The following is a 17208-nucleotide window of genomic DNA, read 5'->3' as shown; positions in this document are numbered from 1 at the left end:
TGGACAGGGTTAGCAAGCAAAGGGTCTGGGGTGATGTAAACAGAAGATGTAAACCTCTTAATCAACAAAACAGGGAGGAAGTGGAATCACCCCACGTGTACACTCATAAATAAGGAACTGCCTCTGGGACTGCATTATGGTGAAAGCTCTCATGCCCTTTCTGGGAAATCAGCATGATTGGGTGGCAGAGCACTAACACACACAGCATGGGGAACAAACAGGAGGGATTAGAGGTCTGCATGCAATTGAAGGGCTACAGTCTCATTGAGATCACAGAAAGATGTGACAGGATTGCTCACACGACTGCAGTGCTGCAATGGATGGATACAGGGTCTTCAAGGACAGCCAAGAAGGCAAGGAGGGGGAGTTGCCCTTTATTTAAGAGGGCACAGAATGCACAGAGCTTTGCCTAGGGATAGATGATGAGGCAGTTGAGAGCTCATGGGTCAGTGTTAGCAGGCAGACCAACATGGGCAATGTTGTTGGGGGTGTCTGCTACAGACCACCTGATCAGGAAGAAGGAGTAGACAAGGTCTTCTTCAGATAGATGGAAGAAGCCTCATGTTTGCAGGCCCTTGTCCTCATGGGGGACCAACCTAATATCTGCTGGAGAGACAAAATATCAGGGCACTGGTTCATACAGTTAAAATCCTTGGGAGGACAAGTCACCCTATCTAGATCTGTTAACATCAAAATCAAGCCATTACCAAAGAAGCAAAGAGTTTCCTGCCTAGCCTGAGCTACCAGTATTACATATAGCATTTGAGACTAAGGGTGGCCTGTTCTCAGAAAAGGTCAAGAGAAGTTAATACAGCTTATTGTATGAACTAAAAGGGTGAGAATTACACTAACTCTCTCAGGATTAGGGACCTCATAGGCATGAACTGGTAAACTTACAGCTGGAGTTAATTGCCTTTTCATTTTCCTGTATGGTTGGGATATAGTGATTTTAGTTATTGCAAGTTCTAGATGCAGATATGTCAATGTTACATCTACATGATACCCCAGCTAACTAGGATACCAGAAGAGATGTACCACTGGGAACACAGAAGTGTGGGCTGATGTACTCTGCTGCGGAGGGCAAATCCTTTTATATGGAGTTCCCTGCTGCTACAGTCATAGTGCTACTGACATTTTTATATCTAACTAGGCTATATTACCCTGCAGTATGCAGCACAGATATACCCTTGTTCATATCAAGATGACCATTCTCACAGCAACACAAAAAATATTAAACAATAACAGACATCTTACATTCACCAGAATTCATAATGTGGAGAATGAAAACAGTAGATTCTTTAGTCTTCTTTCTCCTCTGTTCTTCCAGTGTCCCAAGCCATGGCTAATCTTTGGCATTGAGGGCTGAGGGTTCAGTGAGTAAATTCATAAACAAGGGCAATGTTTCCAATGTGCAGAGCAGATAAAGGGAGAATTACAGGATAAAACTGGACATACTTAAATACACCACACTTTTTTCCCGCTTTACCGTTTTTACATCAGCAAACATTCACGGCAAAATTATAGTTACATTTTATATATCACTCAGTGTGTCCCATCTATGGCCCATAATTAATTTTAAAATTTATTCTTTTCTAAAGTTACAGACTTTACTCTCATCCAAACTCATAATGTCTGATTACCTTTCAAATCAAAAAGCCTGCTTACCATAAAGTGCTTAGTGATGTCTATGGAGTCACTTGCTCACCTTTGTTTGCTAGAATTGAGATTGTCTGTTTTTATCGAAAATAGAAAGGGAGGAGGGTGGAAATGCAGTCAATTTTCCAAGTATTCTTGTCAAGGTGGAAAAGTTTTACTGGATAGAAAGGCTGGGCCTCACACTACATTTTTGAGGCTTAGAGCAGTGTTCAAAAATTTGTTTTCAAATGAGCTCTACACATTTTCTCAGCTTGAAACATGAACCATCATGGAAGACGCATCCTGCTGGCTTGGTTCACTTATACGGCTGGTTGAATAAGCCCTTTCAGTGGTTATAAAATTACACTTTTCCAGTATGTAAAAAGCTGGCCAAAAGGTTGCCATTTCCCAATCTCTAGGTGCATTGCACACACACATAGTATTTTTCATCTTACACCCAGTTATATTGGTATATTAATGTTCATCAATGTTAATTATGCTGTACAGAGCTTGTACAACAGTATCTAACTTCTACTAGTGTTTTGTTGGTGGACCACGTCTTTCAGAACATTTGTAGATAAGATAGCATTGTTTTCTAGTGCATTTGCTTTTACGCTGTCTCCTCTGTGCCAGATGCTAACCTATTAGAGGTGTGTAACTTTTCCTGGAGTAGGAGAGCGACTTCTAATCAAATCTGCCCCAGGAGCCATTCCCCACCTTCTACTCTTTACTTCATTCATGTATATGCTATTGTACTGTAAAAGTCTAGTAATGACAAATGACAAAAACCTTCCATTTGCATTCTGTACATGACAAACAGAATGACAGATAAGCTACAACTGCTATTCGCTATTATTACTACAGTAACAAGAGGCAATGAATTAAGTTGGTTGTACTTTGTCCATTCTTAAAAAGTCACACCATTTACCAAGAATTATCAGAGATAACTGAATTACTGTATTTAGTTCTGTATTTAGTAATACAAGTAGTGGAACGTATTGGGTCATTCATGTCTGAATTTTATGCAACTCAAAAAAATTTAAGGATAGGACTTGTCTATACTTGGAAAGTTAATTTTCATTAAAATAGAGCACCAGTTTAAAACACATTAGTTACTGAAGAATAATCTAATGAGTAAAAAAAATTGGGAGTATTCGTAAAATGTTGTCAGATTAAGGGGCACAACCTGTGGAAAAAGCAATGCAAGATTAAGAGTATTTGTAATTTTATTAGAGTACAAGTTTTCCTCTATATTTAACATCTTCAGATTCATAGAGGCTTATGAATGATGAAAGGGAACATGCCCTTGAAATCCTCCTTGACCACAGCTTTAAAAATAGTGCACTAGAGCAGAGGCATCATATTCTGCTTCAGAGGTGTTTTTAACTTGGACCTTTGCACAGTTATCCTAACACATTTACATCTCAGACAGTGTAAGAAAAATATGTTTAACTCATAAAAATGCTTCTGTTGCAAAGTCACAGGGTAGGCACCAATAAAATGCAACCTTCTCTCTATCTCCCCTGGCAACATATAAAAAGTTAAACAAAACAAAAATGTATCCGCAATTTAGTGTCAAGCAATTTGGAAATTACCTGAATCAGAAAGAAAGAAATCTGTAATGTCTGCAGCAAGACATATGCTTCCACTCCCACTTAGATTTAAGTGCCCTTACTACTTTACGCAAATTTTTCTTTGGTTAACAAGTTCCATGGGCCTTAAAAAACTGCAATAATACTATAAAATTTACAGCACGGTGTGATTTGACAGTATGCTGCTATGCACACTGTATGGTGAGGAGGGAACAGCAGTATACCAAATTATTTTCCGATCCTTCCAATGGAAGTTCACAGAAAAAAAAACTTGGCCACCAAGAAAGGGCTCCAAAACCAACAGCCAAAAGCAGGCTTCAGAGGGGCAATCACCATCTGCTTCCTGCCAATATGGCTAACATTAATTTATACCATTCTGCAAACTGTGTAAATTCGGTTACTTTTACAGCATTCTGATTCTAGAAGAAGTACTGGATTTTGACTTAGTTTGCTTCTCCAGTTTATTTTCTCTGAAATGTTCAAAGGCTGACAAAGAAGTGCTGGTAGAAAGGACCCCAACACATGGAAGAATGAACATGAGAAGAAATACCACCAAGGAAGCTTCAGCTGCCAGTACTCTTCAGCTGCCAAGTTTTTACCTTAGTACTTTCCTTTATTTCTCCTCTGCATAGTGAGCAGATGGATTCACACTTCAGTATCTGGTGGTATCAGAAATCATGGAATTTCAGCTTGACTGAAGTCTTGGAAGCAAGAAACCAACTAATTATTTTAAGCTTGCAGAAGCCAGACAACCCAGAGGAGTTCTGCCAAGCAGAGATGGGAGAGAATTTATAGATGTAATTGTGAACTCCTGATGGACTGACACTAGTTGCAAAAGGTGTGGTTTGTTTTGGAGTGATGGGAACAGGTTTCTAACAAGTATAAGGAGAAATTGGGATGGATAGCTGGAATAACATCAGATTGCAGCTTCTTTCTTCAGGTCTCTCAAATCCTCATTTTTACCTCTGACCTTGCTGTAGAGTAATCCCTGTAGCCACATTTAGGATAGGTCCACTTGCTGCTTGTACTTGAGCTGCAAGCCAGAACTTTCTGTCTTTCACTGTAGTAAAATGCTTCACCCTGTGTTCAGAGTTTCCTCTAATGACACAACCCAAACATCACTTCAAGCCTCATCTCCTGGATGACCTCCAGTCTTCCACAGTGAACTTGTTTTCTCCATCCTCTATTCATTCTTGCAGTTCTTTTCTGAACTGTCTCCAGACTAATCAACTACCTTCTTCAATGCTGCACATCAAAACAGGCCACAATATTCCAGCAGTATTTTACTATTCCAGCGGTATTTCATGTCATACAACACCTGCCTGGCATTTGCATGGCAATATATTCAGAGTTCACTAGGTGTCACGAAGGAAGCATCACACTTGAGACTTCTGTTCATCTCAGTATCAACCATGAATCTCCATGATGTCACATCGGTTTTTGGTTTGTTAAAGACTATAATGGTGAGGGTAACTGCACAGAAGCAACAAAGCAGTAAAAAGAGCCTGTAGAGAGCCTATAAGCAGGTTTTTCTTTAACTATTTGTCTGAAGTGTACTAATACTAGGATTGACTAAGTAAACAGATTTTCAAGTTGAGCAATGAACTGTCATTTCTTTCCCTCCTCCCACTACACAGATACACACAGAGTTTCATACTGCACTTATTTAAAAAGACATATACTAGTCCCCCTGCTTAAGCCCTATAGCAGATATCCAAGGAATGAGAAGGCAGGGTGCTGTGAAACGTTGGGCCAACTACTCTGCATTTTCTGTGCGACAGTTGGGATGGCTGACCAGCTGGTAGACAAAGCTAAAGATAAAACTGGTTGATCATTTACAGATTCACAAACCCAAATGTGATAAGAGTCCATAATGATTAACAGTCAACTGCTGAACAGAATCATGGAAGCCCTTAGTCTGTAAGGATGGAAAACACAGGGCTGCTTCAGCGGGAGATCAGAGCAGTGAACAACAGTTACTGCATGCTGAGCTTCTAGCAACTTGTGCGGAGACACAAAATCCAAGTCTTCCCTCAATGGAGCTCGCCAATTATAGTTAATTTCTACTATCTGTGCTTTCACAGTCCTTTCCTGTCAAGGCAATCAATTTGATAGCCTAAAAGGTCCTTTTCTATGTCTTCCAGAATTTTTTTCCATTGTCTATTAGCTTATCTTCTATCAAGGTCTGGATATACAAAAGGGTGTTGCAAAGCAAAAGCAAGCACACTGAGCATTCATTTCTTCATTTAATTCTAATATCGGTAAACAAAAAGCCCATTGAACTCCTGCTTACACATTTCAAACCCTTCTTGTGGGAAAGGCTCTGAGGTTGCTTCTACACCTTCCCAACAGGTGGCTCAACTAGTACTGGCACAAAATGTGCTGCACAGTAAATGTCACTGGCTAAGATGGAGCCCTGCACAACGAAGTCTCATCTGGAGCAGGTTAAGGGTACTGCTTCTCATGGGGAAGATATCAAAGGAGACATTTCACTTTTTGCAGGTGCAAATTTCACACCTGTCATCAAAGTAGCTATTTCAAAAACCTACGCTCACAAGCTACAAACCTCTTGCAAGCTTGTACAACTAACACAGAGACAAGATATATGAAAATCTGAGCATTAACCGGATGAAAAAACCAGCTTCGCAGCAGTCATTACTTATAGGTCCTAACTGATATCATTCACATTAAAAAGTCATAATAGTCATATTACAAAGAGGTTTGGTTTTCTCCCCGTATTTTAACAGGATATATCATGGGCTTGCTGCAACATTATTTTAAAAATTTTAAGACCCTACTGTCAAACTGTTTCTTTGCCTAACAGTTCAGTCCAGGAAGAGAGCCTAAAAAAATCTTTGCTTACTATTTGCGGAAATGAAAAGATTTTGCTGGAAGCTATTTATAATACAGATTTGTCCCTGTGGACAAATGCCTGTAACTTCTGTCCCATAACTCTATATGTCTAATAACGGTGGTGGTTTGTTCTACAAACTGTTCCCTTGACAAACCAGAGTACAGTGTAAATAGCTGTGGCATAGTTCCTGAAGAATGCTAAAACTGATGCCTTCGGTATATGGAGAAGTTGATGGGAACAGGAACTGTAAAATAAACTTTTTTGGAATAGCTCCACTATCCCTGTAGACACACTAATCTGAAATAAAAGTCACTTTTTTCTGAAAATAATTATTTCACTCACAAAGCTCAGCAGTAAATCTGACCTTGAAAGAACTGACTCTCTTTTCAGTACAAAAACAAACAACCACAGAATATGAACTTCATGCAAATAAGTTGTTCAAACTAAAAGGCTGTTTGCCTTGATAGCCACAAAAAAGTATATTTTTTATCAAAGGGTTGACCTAGACTGTAACATACCTTTTTTACAATTAAAGAGCAACCCAATCCTTTCAAGACTAATTTGGATATGGTGGGCTTCTGGACAAGAGCTGGAAGTAGTCCAGTTCTACTCCCTGCTGGAAGACAGGCACCTGGAGAAAAGGTTGACAAGTGTCCCTCTACTTCTCCTGGGACAGGCAGCTGGAGAACAGGTGAAGTTCAGAACTGAGCAAGCACTGGAGAAAGCTAAGTGGAAGCAGTTTACTGGCAACAAATTGCTAAAACCCTTGAAAAAAAGCTGTTAAACTGTGGCTCCCTAAGCATACTTCGTTCCCTGGGACTCTTAGGAGGTTGCTCAGCAACATACCACAATAACTGTGGGTTAAGTCCCCGAGACATAATCTAGCCTATTGATTTTAATTCAACTACCTCTGACATAAGGTACTGCCAAATGTGAGCAAGAAGAAAACAAAAGCAATGCATACTCAAGAGGTCTGAGAAGATGTTGGGAGGAAAATTCACAGTTTCCTAATGCATTTTATCTTGTTTTATCCAAATTGTTCTGCCCTGCTCAACCCAAAATATGTGTTGTAAGGTCATTCTTTGAAAGAAATAATTCAGAAACAAATTTTTAGTTAAATTCATTAGGAAATCAAGAACCAATCTCACTGACACAGTGAGACATTTTTGAGTTGAATCTACTTTTGAATACTCAGACTCCTGCTATGGATACTCTCTCAAAAACAATGCCCAATCTTGGTGGAAGAATTCAAAATAAAACACAGTTTTCAGTTGTTCATGATAAGCTTGACCATCAAGTTCTCCTTCTGTCCTTGTGGATAACTCAACCCTTCCACAACCCATTCAGTTAATGTATTATTAGGGAATTTTACTGAAAGTCACAATCTGTATATATTACACATGATTCTGACCTTTCAGGAGGACAGTACCACTCTGAGATGCATATCTATCTACTTTTTTAGGGAAGGACAGGTATAAATAGGAGATGAGACCTTGGGATGGCATTAAGTTCCAATGAGTATTTGGCATTTGTATGTAATACACACATAGCAGATCTCTGATCCAGACAGCAGCATGCATGGGACAAACAGCAGCAGTTGCCAATTCCTCTGCTTGACTGCTCCTGGCAAAGTCCTAAAAATACCAGTTCTACTATAAAAAAGGGAGATCACATGGGTTCTAGAAAAGGAAATTATTTCAGAAAACGTTTTCTCTCTCACAGGAATAGCAGTAGGATTCTGAAGTCCAGAATATTAGTCCACTTACTGAAATCCAGGTATTGTTGGGGGCTGGGGTGTGCGTGTGTGTTCCCCCTTAGAGAAATATTTAAGAGTCAATTTTAAACCAATTACTTTTATTACAAATTCATTTTCAAATACTTACACAAATTTTGCTAAAATACCCTTCTTTGGCATGAAATCTGGGTTTGAAGCTCTCTGAACACTGAAACCGCTGAAGAGGGCAACGATCACAGGGAAAAGAAAACCCACACGTTATTACATTAAATGAAAAGGCTCCAGCAGAAATGTTAAGTGTGTAATTGCGGAGGTAGGGTTTTTGACAGAAACAGGTTTAAAACCAATGGCCTGAAAGCTTGAATAAACCTAGACCCAGTTCTTGTGCACAGGCAGATGTGATAAAGAAGCGCAGCGCAGCCCCCTGGACCTGGCCGTCCATGCCCGCTGCAGCCCAGCCTGCTTGCCGGCAGCCGAACGCTGCCAGCTGGCTGCACCCTACCAAGCCGCAGGTAATTACTAGATGATGTTCAGTTTCCTTAACTGAGATGTCTCACAAGAAACCAGCAGAAGCTGTAGCCAAAACTTTTGAATATAAACTCACAGCAGCATGCACAGGCGCACAGTTGTAAATGCACATACTACATGACTGTAAACACACACACACACATATTTCAGCCCTCAGGGAAGAATCACAAACATGTAAAATATAAGCTTGGAAACACAGATCAGCTGAAGAAAGCAGCATTTTCTTTGTGCCGTTACTAGTACCTGCATCTAAATATCTAAACTCGTTTCTGGCAGGGGCTAGTTTACGATCTGAAGTACATTTTTTTCTAAATGTATCCATGGTCTTTCTGTGAAGGCTAATGATAATTTTATCTCTTCCGAGCCTTGCAGTAATAAATGTTGACAGTCCCAGACGCCAGGTCCTCGGGGAGAGCATCTGTTTGTTTATTCAGGATTAAGTTAAACTACTTAGCCGCCATTATAGTAAATCCACCTCCCCTACAAACCTTCTTAACTATACTGAACAAAATAATGAAAAACCACATACTGTTGTGAGATCAATTGCATTTAGAAGGTTAAGGAATCCTTTATAATTTATTCTTGGAGTGGAGGGGTGAGGAATAGACAGTACCAAATATTAAGCGCTGCTTGATCCACACAGAATCCCAAAGAAAAGAAAAAAAAATGGTAGTGCAAGCTAAAGCTGCTCTTTGTCTTGATCTCATCACATCACACCTTGATGCTGCAGCAGACTTTCAAGTGAGGGTTTGGAAAGCTCAATCCTGCAGTCTTTTGTCAAAGAAGGAATGTGTTTAGATACCTAAATAATTAAGTTCAGGTATATGAAAGAAAGGACTGCATGCCTTTTTTTCTCGAGGCAATTCACAGTAGACCTTTACCATCTTTCAATAGCAGAAATGTAAAGACTTTTAGATGTAATTTCCTCTTTGTTAAAGGAGTGAATGAATGTTTGCGACTCCAAATTATTGGACCTGTAACACTGGAGAGGTACCACTGCTTCACGTTGGCAACATATTCCCATGTATCATATAAAAATCTAGAGCTGTCAGTGCATCAACCATGTAGTAAGACTACGGGATACATATTAAGCAGTCAAACAGAAGAGAACATACTTGAAAAGGGGAATTTCAAGGCCTGCTGTGCTGCAATCTGACTACTGCAATTTGAAGACAAGTCTGAAGACAGCAGAGCTAGCTTCCATTTTGCTATTTATGGCAGCTGTAAGATTGGCCTTTAATTACTAAAAGATGATGCAAAAACATGAGACAGGTCCTGCTCACCTTTCACAAGCCAATGGTTTCTGCAGTACAAGCAGAAACAGTCCCTATCTACACCTCTCGCTTCCAGATAGAAGTACCTTAAGTGAGAATATCTGCATGCCACTGGGTCAGAGTGATTTTAATTGTACAAACGCAATTTCTGAGACTTTTATTCTCACGAGCAGGCAATGCATGCTTTGTAAACATGGCAGCCACGACTGCAGGATTACAAGAGCTGAAGTTTGGTAAGACTGCAGCCTAGGACCTGCGCGAGGGACCTGGGGACTCCCGACCGCTCTGCTACCTCTCTGAATTACCATCCCTGCTCCTCCTTGCCTCGGGCCACCAAGGTTTCTCCACCCTGGGCTGGAGCTGATGTGTGCGGGGTGGCCGGCCGGCTCACAGCAGCCAGAGCACTTTTCAGCGCTCGTCCTAACTCCAAACATGCAGCCACAGGTGGGTGGTGAGCTTGCTGCAGGCTGCATCTCTGCGGTTGGGAAACCTTCTTTAGCTCTCCATACCAAAGGAGAGGAGCTGCTCCACCAACGCCATTCAGCAAACAGCTCCTTAAAGCCCTCCAGGCCATGCAGAGGCCTAAGCAGATTTTGTGCGTCCCGAGACAGAAGCCACCTCAGCCCGGTCTGAGCAGTCGCCGGAGGAAGGGCTCTGCAGTGGGAAAAGCAATAGGAAGTCGGCTGAGGAAGGGCTGCCCGGAGACGCTCCGAGGTCAAGGTGGCGAACTTGTAGCTTCCTCTTCACAAGACACTGTGCAGCATGTCCCCCGCGAGCTTGCAGAGCAAAAATGATTGCAGGAAAAACACATTACATGTAGGAACATAAGTTGACAAGTTCTCAACAGGAACAAAACCATTTTTCCCACTTTGTTTCTTTATATAAACAGCGTTTGATTTTTAATGTGCACAAGACTGACAGCACACGAAGCATAAAATAGATAGCTATCTCCGAAAACCAGGATGGCTGCTATCAGATTGGCAATGCAAGAGGCCATTGTTCAATCTAAAATAACCTCACGGTCTCGCGATACGCTTCACCAAAGCACACGGCGTCCCACTGCAAAGAGACGCTGCCTGCACAGATATCCCCTGATGTACTGGCTTGCTGTGAGAAAAGGGGTCAGGAGACAAAGATACAGGAAAAGTTAAAATTGGAACAGTCGCTACATTTACAGAGTCAGTTTGGCAGCTTCTGAAATGGCCACATTTCCACTCCAAACATGCAGCAAACTTTCAGGAGAGAGAGAGGCAGAGAGAGAGAAAAAAATGCTGGATACCTCTGCATTTGATTATGCTCACAGAGCACTGTTGTTGACATCCTCTGATGTTCAAAAAAGACAGCATTTTGTTTATTAATGTCACATACAACATTGTAAGCTTGAAGCACCTTCAGCTCCTATTCAAACAGGCAAATGAGCATTGGTGAGGATGCTGCCCACTATCTGCTATTCCTCTACTATCCATTTTTATACTCAGTAAGAAACCAGAGGGATAGGAAAACTGGTTAGCTCTTCCTGCACAGAGACCAATCACCTCCTCAGCTGTCTTTTTCTTTTTCTGCAGCAGATTTTCCTGTAGGCTCCAGAAAGCTGTTCCTTTGGTACTTGTCTCACATACAAATGCTATCCAATGGCAACTATCCTTCTAGACACTTTCACAGTCAGGATTATTCATATTTTGATACATATGCATCATCAGGAGTCTGGAGTATCCAAGGTAAGTTGTAACACACAATGTGTACCCTTTCAGAAAAAACAACACCTTTCTTTTGGTGCGTTTGGCTTTGAAGGAAGAACACTGGAAATTACTTGAGACCTTCTGTTTTTAAATTAAACTTTAAAAAGCATACGGTATCTTTGAAACAAATCTAACTTTATCTGAAAACAACTTTGCAAAAACTTAAGAATCCCCAAGTATAAACTGAAAAATAATTGCTACTTAGCCCATGCCTCAGAAGCTGGGATCTGGAAGCAATAGCAAATACACCACAGAAAAGCATCTCAAAGCTTCTCTGCAACTCTGGCAAAGCTGCATTGTGCCATGTCAAGGCTGACAGCCAGCGCTGGGCAAAGGAAGGGGCAGGGCTGGGATTGCTGAGGGGAGCGGAAAGGAGAGATGGGATCCAAGGAGCAGCATAAGCTAAAGAAACCTGGAAATCTGAGCTTGCTGCTAAAGGGAAGTTGCTACTGCGGGGATATGAAGATGGGGGTGACTGACTGTGGGAGGGAGAGCTGCTGTCCCACATAACCTAATGATCCCTATAACAGACCGATTCCAACAGCAGATCAAATTTACTACGTAAAACTTAGGGGCAATCAAGTGTGTGTTCCTTATTTAGGGATCTTATGCGCACATTATGCCCTAGAGGGAGGCATACGGCAGACAGAGGGCCTTTTCTCAAGGCAATTTATTGGGTTAGTGCATATTTGCAGCCAAAATGTTCATTATTCGTATTCCCATAGTCTGAACAATGGGGAAGATGGAAAGGCTCGCACTGAGGTGGTTACTCATCACACCTTATTTCCACTATTTGTTTTGGGTTATGTCATACCACAGTATTTAAACACAACATTGAGGTGCATGTTTTATTTTTTGTTACACAGAATCCATGGAGTTTCAGCAATAAATAATTGAATAAGTAACATTAATAGGTAGGTTATTGAAAAGATAGTAATATGAGTGGCTTGCCATGTAGGAAGTAACTTGTCTAATGAGCACAATCACAGTTTTTCTAAAGTAACAGCTTTGATTAGCAGCAGACAGTAGTGCTCATGGAAGTCACTGATCTCCTTTTAATTGTATCTTTATCTGAGATTCACACAACATTAATTTCTCTGCACATACATAAAGTGCAGGTTTTTCACTCACCAAGGTTTAATTCTGGTATCAATGATCTCTGTATTTACTGCAGCACGTCTTCGGTAATTAAGTCTCTTAAATTTCTCATGTTCTGCTACAGATGGAAAGCCAGTGAATGAGCTCCCATTTAAAGGATGTGGGGGAGGTGAGTAGTGGAGGAGAAATACAACTTTTTCCTGAAGGTTAGAGGAAGGATTAAGCAGCAGCAGAGCAGGAGGAAATCAGACACTGACTCCAAGACAGAGTAATTCGAGGGGACCTGAGTGGAGCTCCCAGCACTGAAAGCACTGTGTGACAACAGCAAACAGCTTCATTTTCATTCGGTACCTCAATTCCTCCTACTCCCACCATGCATTAAAGAAGGAAAGTGATGATGGCTCCTCTGTCAGCACTTCTGAGGTCCAGAAGTGAGAAATGCCAGGAAGAACTAAGCAGTAACAGTGCAAAGGGCACGCCAACACGGAGCCAGCTCCACTGTTGCCCGCTTGGAGACATGGACAACAGACCAGACAGGCACACAGACACTGTGCAAAAGAACCAGATGTATCCTGGGACTTTTTGCTGTGGTGCTTTTTATTACACCCTTTTTCTTGCTCTACTGGTTGCAATAAACACTAGAAGTAGTCAGTTTTAAGACAACTGATTAGTCTCACAGTGTCATGGCACCGCATGGGCTGTGGGCTGCTGGTGGCAGCACCAGTCCGGTCCTGGCCGCCAGGGCCCATCCCCCCGCCCCAAGGAGCAGGGCCCTGGGGGCGGCCGGGATAGCCCCAGCCCTGGGGGCACTGGGCACCATTGCGGGGCTGGGGCTGGGCCGAGGGGGAAGACTTATGAGAGCCTTCCCAGCATCAAGAACATGGAGGAGGCTCAACATGCACGTTGGGTTTGCTTCGATCAGGCACATAGCCGGCGCGGCAACTCACCACAAACTGAACCCGATATTCCTCTGATGTGTACGGAAAGAAAGCAGCAACAGTTTTTTTTAAATAAAGATCATTTGTATTTTGTTTCAGAGTTCATGGACATCCTGTTCCACGAGACCCGATTCAGCCATGTACGTGCTTCACTACAGAAGCCTCTCAATTGTATGGAGCCATGTAAATGTACTTACAGGCATCCGTATTTGCAGCACACCAGCATTTAAGAAAATCGGTGATGTTTATATTGCACTAATTAACTATTTAATTACACAGTAAAACAGGTCTTATATATGTAATGAAATATTGTAGATGACATAAGCTTCCTTCTTGTCAAGGGTAACCATTTTTAATGACTAATTAAAAATAAATACTGCATAAACAGACCATACCCATGGACAGCTCAATTTTTAACTGTTCAAGACCTTTGCTTGGTTAACGATGACTTTAAGGACAAACTTTCTTGACAGTTAATGATGAGAGAGACTTGTCCCGCCTTAAGACATTCACTGCTCCAGCTGGCCATAAACCAACCGGAAATTCCAGATCAGGAGGCTATTATTTATATACCTCTGTCTTTCCAACCCCCTCCACAAGCCTTAAATTTGCTTCTGACTAAGTGGGAATTAATCCTGCCTGGAGCAAGTTTAAACGCTGTTATATCTTTACATAGAGGCAAAATTCCCACTAAGGTCAATGACAGGTTTTGCTTTAGCAAGACTTTTGAGATTTCTGTCCACATTACTAGTAAATTTAATTTTGTGGTGCTTGAGAGAAAATAATTCTCCAGTTTTGGGGTGTGTTTTTTTAAACATGCCATCACATTTGAACTAGAAGTCACATTCCTGCCTCCTACAACCTGCTATCGCAAGTTTAATCAAAATTCTTTCTTGTTTAGCAAGAAATTTGTTACTAATCATCAAAAAAAGAATCACATTTTCAAGAGAATATCATTTTTCCTTTAGGCTCTGGCTCACTTCTGCTCCATGAGGAAAGGATCTCACTGTCAAGCATCCACTATCATATTTTTTTCTTCAAGTCTTTCCACAGAGAAACAATAACAAAACTTGCATCATCTACCAATTATATCTTACACTCTTGGACTGAAATAAATGTTCTTTCTTGTCTAAAGGATTAACAGAGATTAAAAAATGCTCTTTTTTCCCCTTGTACAATAAACCTTCATTTCATGAAGAAAATGTTTTTCTAAATGCTCCAACTTCAGATCAGAACAAAGTATCATCTTTTCATGCAGCTCTTCAGAAAGGCTTCAAGTATGTGCAAAAACATTCGAAACAAATGATGCTTATCCAATAGTGGGTATGCACCTATAGAGGTTTAAAAAATCCAGCTGGGGCTTTAATTTGAAAATACGTTTTACCTGATGGCTTTGCAAAGAGAAATACCTCTTAGGCCTGCAAACATCAGGCATTCAAGTGCAATTAAATGATCTATACATTACCTCAGGATGCTGTAAGTCATCGCTGTAATATTTAACTATTGTAGTTTAATCTCTGAAGAGCTATAACACACTATGTGCAGACAACAAAAAAGGCCTCTTGTAAAGTGCGCAATATATCTTATTTATATTGAGCAGAGCTCTCCGAGGAATCCCTGAGCTGAAAGACCAAGCCACAAGGCAGTCAGGCAGCCATGAAGTGAATCTAAATAATCGAGGGCTGAGATCTGAGCAGGAGGTAACAAGTGAGCAGTGCCAGACCACTCTGAATTAGCATTTTTCAAGGATGAGCTGCAAACCATGCAAGTTCACCCTTGCGCTCAGCCCATCAAAGTACTATGAACGTTTATAGTGCAAACAGACATGGATGAAGGGTTTTCTGAGGCTACATGATAAAGCTGGACAAAAAGTGGTCCATCAGCAGGAGAACCTACCCAAAGAATTACTGAGGTCATTCCTGGCAGTACCTGGAGAGAGCTGGGAGATGAGGAACTAAGAGGAGCCAGAAACTTCGAAATATCACCCAGGATTTGAAAAGGAGGCTCTTGGTCGGAGCCACCAGGGACAGAGAGCACCTCACAACTACCAAGTGGCTCTAAAAACTCAGTCACCTGAAATAACAAATGTCTTCTACAAAAAAAAAAATTTTTTCTAATGATCTGAGGCAAGCACACCTCTGCAGTCACACAGCTGGGACAATTCACAAATTTTGACAATTGTAAGTTCCCTGTATTTATATATCATTTCACCACAGGGCAGAAGCTGTGAGCACATTCCTTCAGTTTTTTTACAGAAAGGAGCTTTGCTCTAATACATACCGAAGTGTTAAAGCAAATTTCATCCCCCTCCTTGAAACCATCCAACCTGGTGGGCATGTTCTGTGCCTTATTTACTGTGCTTGGAGCTGGTAGATCTATTCAACCAACTTCACTTGCTAGAAAAATTATCACGGTAACCCAAGCAGCTTTGTCTTGGAGTTGTCATCTCTTTGCTCCAACGGGGAACAACTCAGACATGCTCCCTGTTGGCCTCAGCAGTGCTTCAGTATTCAGTTGTCAGTTTGCATATGCTAACAACACATCCTAAGGTCTTTCTAGTTTTCCACAATGGGATATACTCTCTTAGAGTAACTCAAAATCAAAAACTGCCCAAGAAGTAGAAAGAATTTAAGGGAAATGGAACAAATTATATGCCATGTGAAGATTCCCTTTCAACAAACGGAGTTAAGAGAGTTTTAAATATAGACAGTGTAAGGGCCCTGCAGAGAGACTGCATTATGCATATGAGGTTTTGAATGGAACGGAGGAAAAGCTAGTAAATAGACGGGAATCGGCAAAATGGTGAGAATGTGACTAAAGCAAGCCTGCAAGGAGGTTTGGCAAAAAAAGGGTGGTAAACAGGTAACAGAAATTGCTTTAACGTATTTTTATTTTCTGTCCAATCTGTAAAATTTAAGGGACGTTTAAGCAAAGTCAGCATGTGCAGAAAGGAGTTATTGTTGACTTAATCTTTCCCACCTGTACCTCTAACATTTGGTTCTCCTAACAACAACAGCAACTCATACTAACACAAGCATTAGGACAAGAGATGTTTTTTTCCTTTTCAGGAATGGGTTGTAATGGCCTTAGAAACCTGGCGTTTACACATTCCCTGTCTGAGAACTATTTGCTCTGGTGAAATCAGTCACATGCAAGCAAAACCATAATGCTGAGTAATCAAAGAGTTTGGGGTTGCTGCTCGCCACTCTTTCCTTTCCCTAATACCCTGTGCCTTTCCATTTTATCTCTATATTCTCTTTATCTCCGTATCACTTCCTGAGATGCTACAGGCTAACTCTTCCTCTTTTCGTGACTAGGTGTAACAGAAGCGAGGGCTGGAAGCCTATTACCTAATCATCTTGTTAGCTCCGACAAGGACTGCGGCACTCATATAAGCAGATCACACAGGTTTTGGCCTGTCGGGTAGCTACTTCTTATCTAGCACACTGAACCTACTGCCTCTCATTCTCTAGACATTCCGGGTGTTTAAGTAAATCCCCAGAGAAAACCTCTTCTTTGTCATGATCATCACCTGAATTGTTTTCAGCCAGAAGTAGCTCCTTGTTGAGGAAGAGCTGTAGGGTCAGCACTTCTCTCCAGGTGAGGGACCGGGACGCAACCCTGTATCTCAGCACGTGGCCAGAAGCTCTTCCAGGTGTCAGTGGCCACGGGCAACACTAAGAATTGTAAGGTACCAGCAAAATGCACCCAACAGGCAAATGGAGTGTCCTCGGATGCATGAACAGAAAACTGAAAAGCACTACATGTGGAAGGGTTGTCATATGCAAGGAACTTCTCCTTACCATCCCAGGGAG

The 17208-nt window shown here is 41.4% G+C and overlaps 1 protein-coding gene across 2 annotated transcripts in view; it reads right to left on the bottom strand.

Moving 5' to 3' along the window:
• The window catches only part of FARP1 (FERM, ARH/RhoGEF and pleckstrin domain protein 1), a 222460-nt gene that overhangs the window by 121614 nt on the left and 83638 nt on the right, over window positions 1-17208 (bottom strand). The window lies entirely within an intron of this gene.

Source organism: Apteryx mantelli, chromosome 1 (genome assembly GCF_036417845.1).
Source record: "Apteryx mantelli isolate bAptMan1 chromosome 1, bAptMan1.hap1, whole genome shotgun sequence".
Lineage (NCBI taxonomy): Eukaryota > Metazoa > Chordata > Aves > Apterygiformes > Apterygidae > Apteryx > Apteryx mantelli.
Note: the sequence above shows the minus strand (reverse complement) of the source record. Positions and strands in the feature narration are given on the sequence as shown.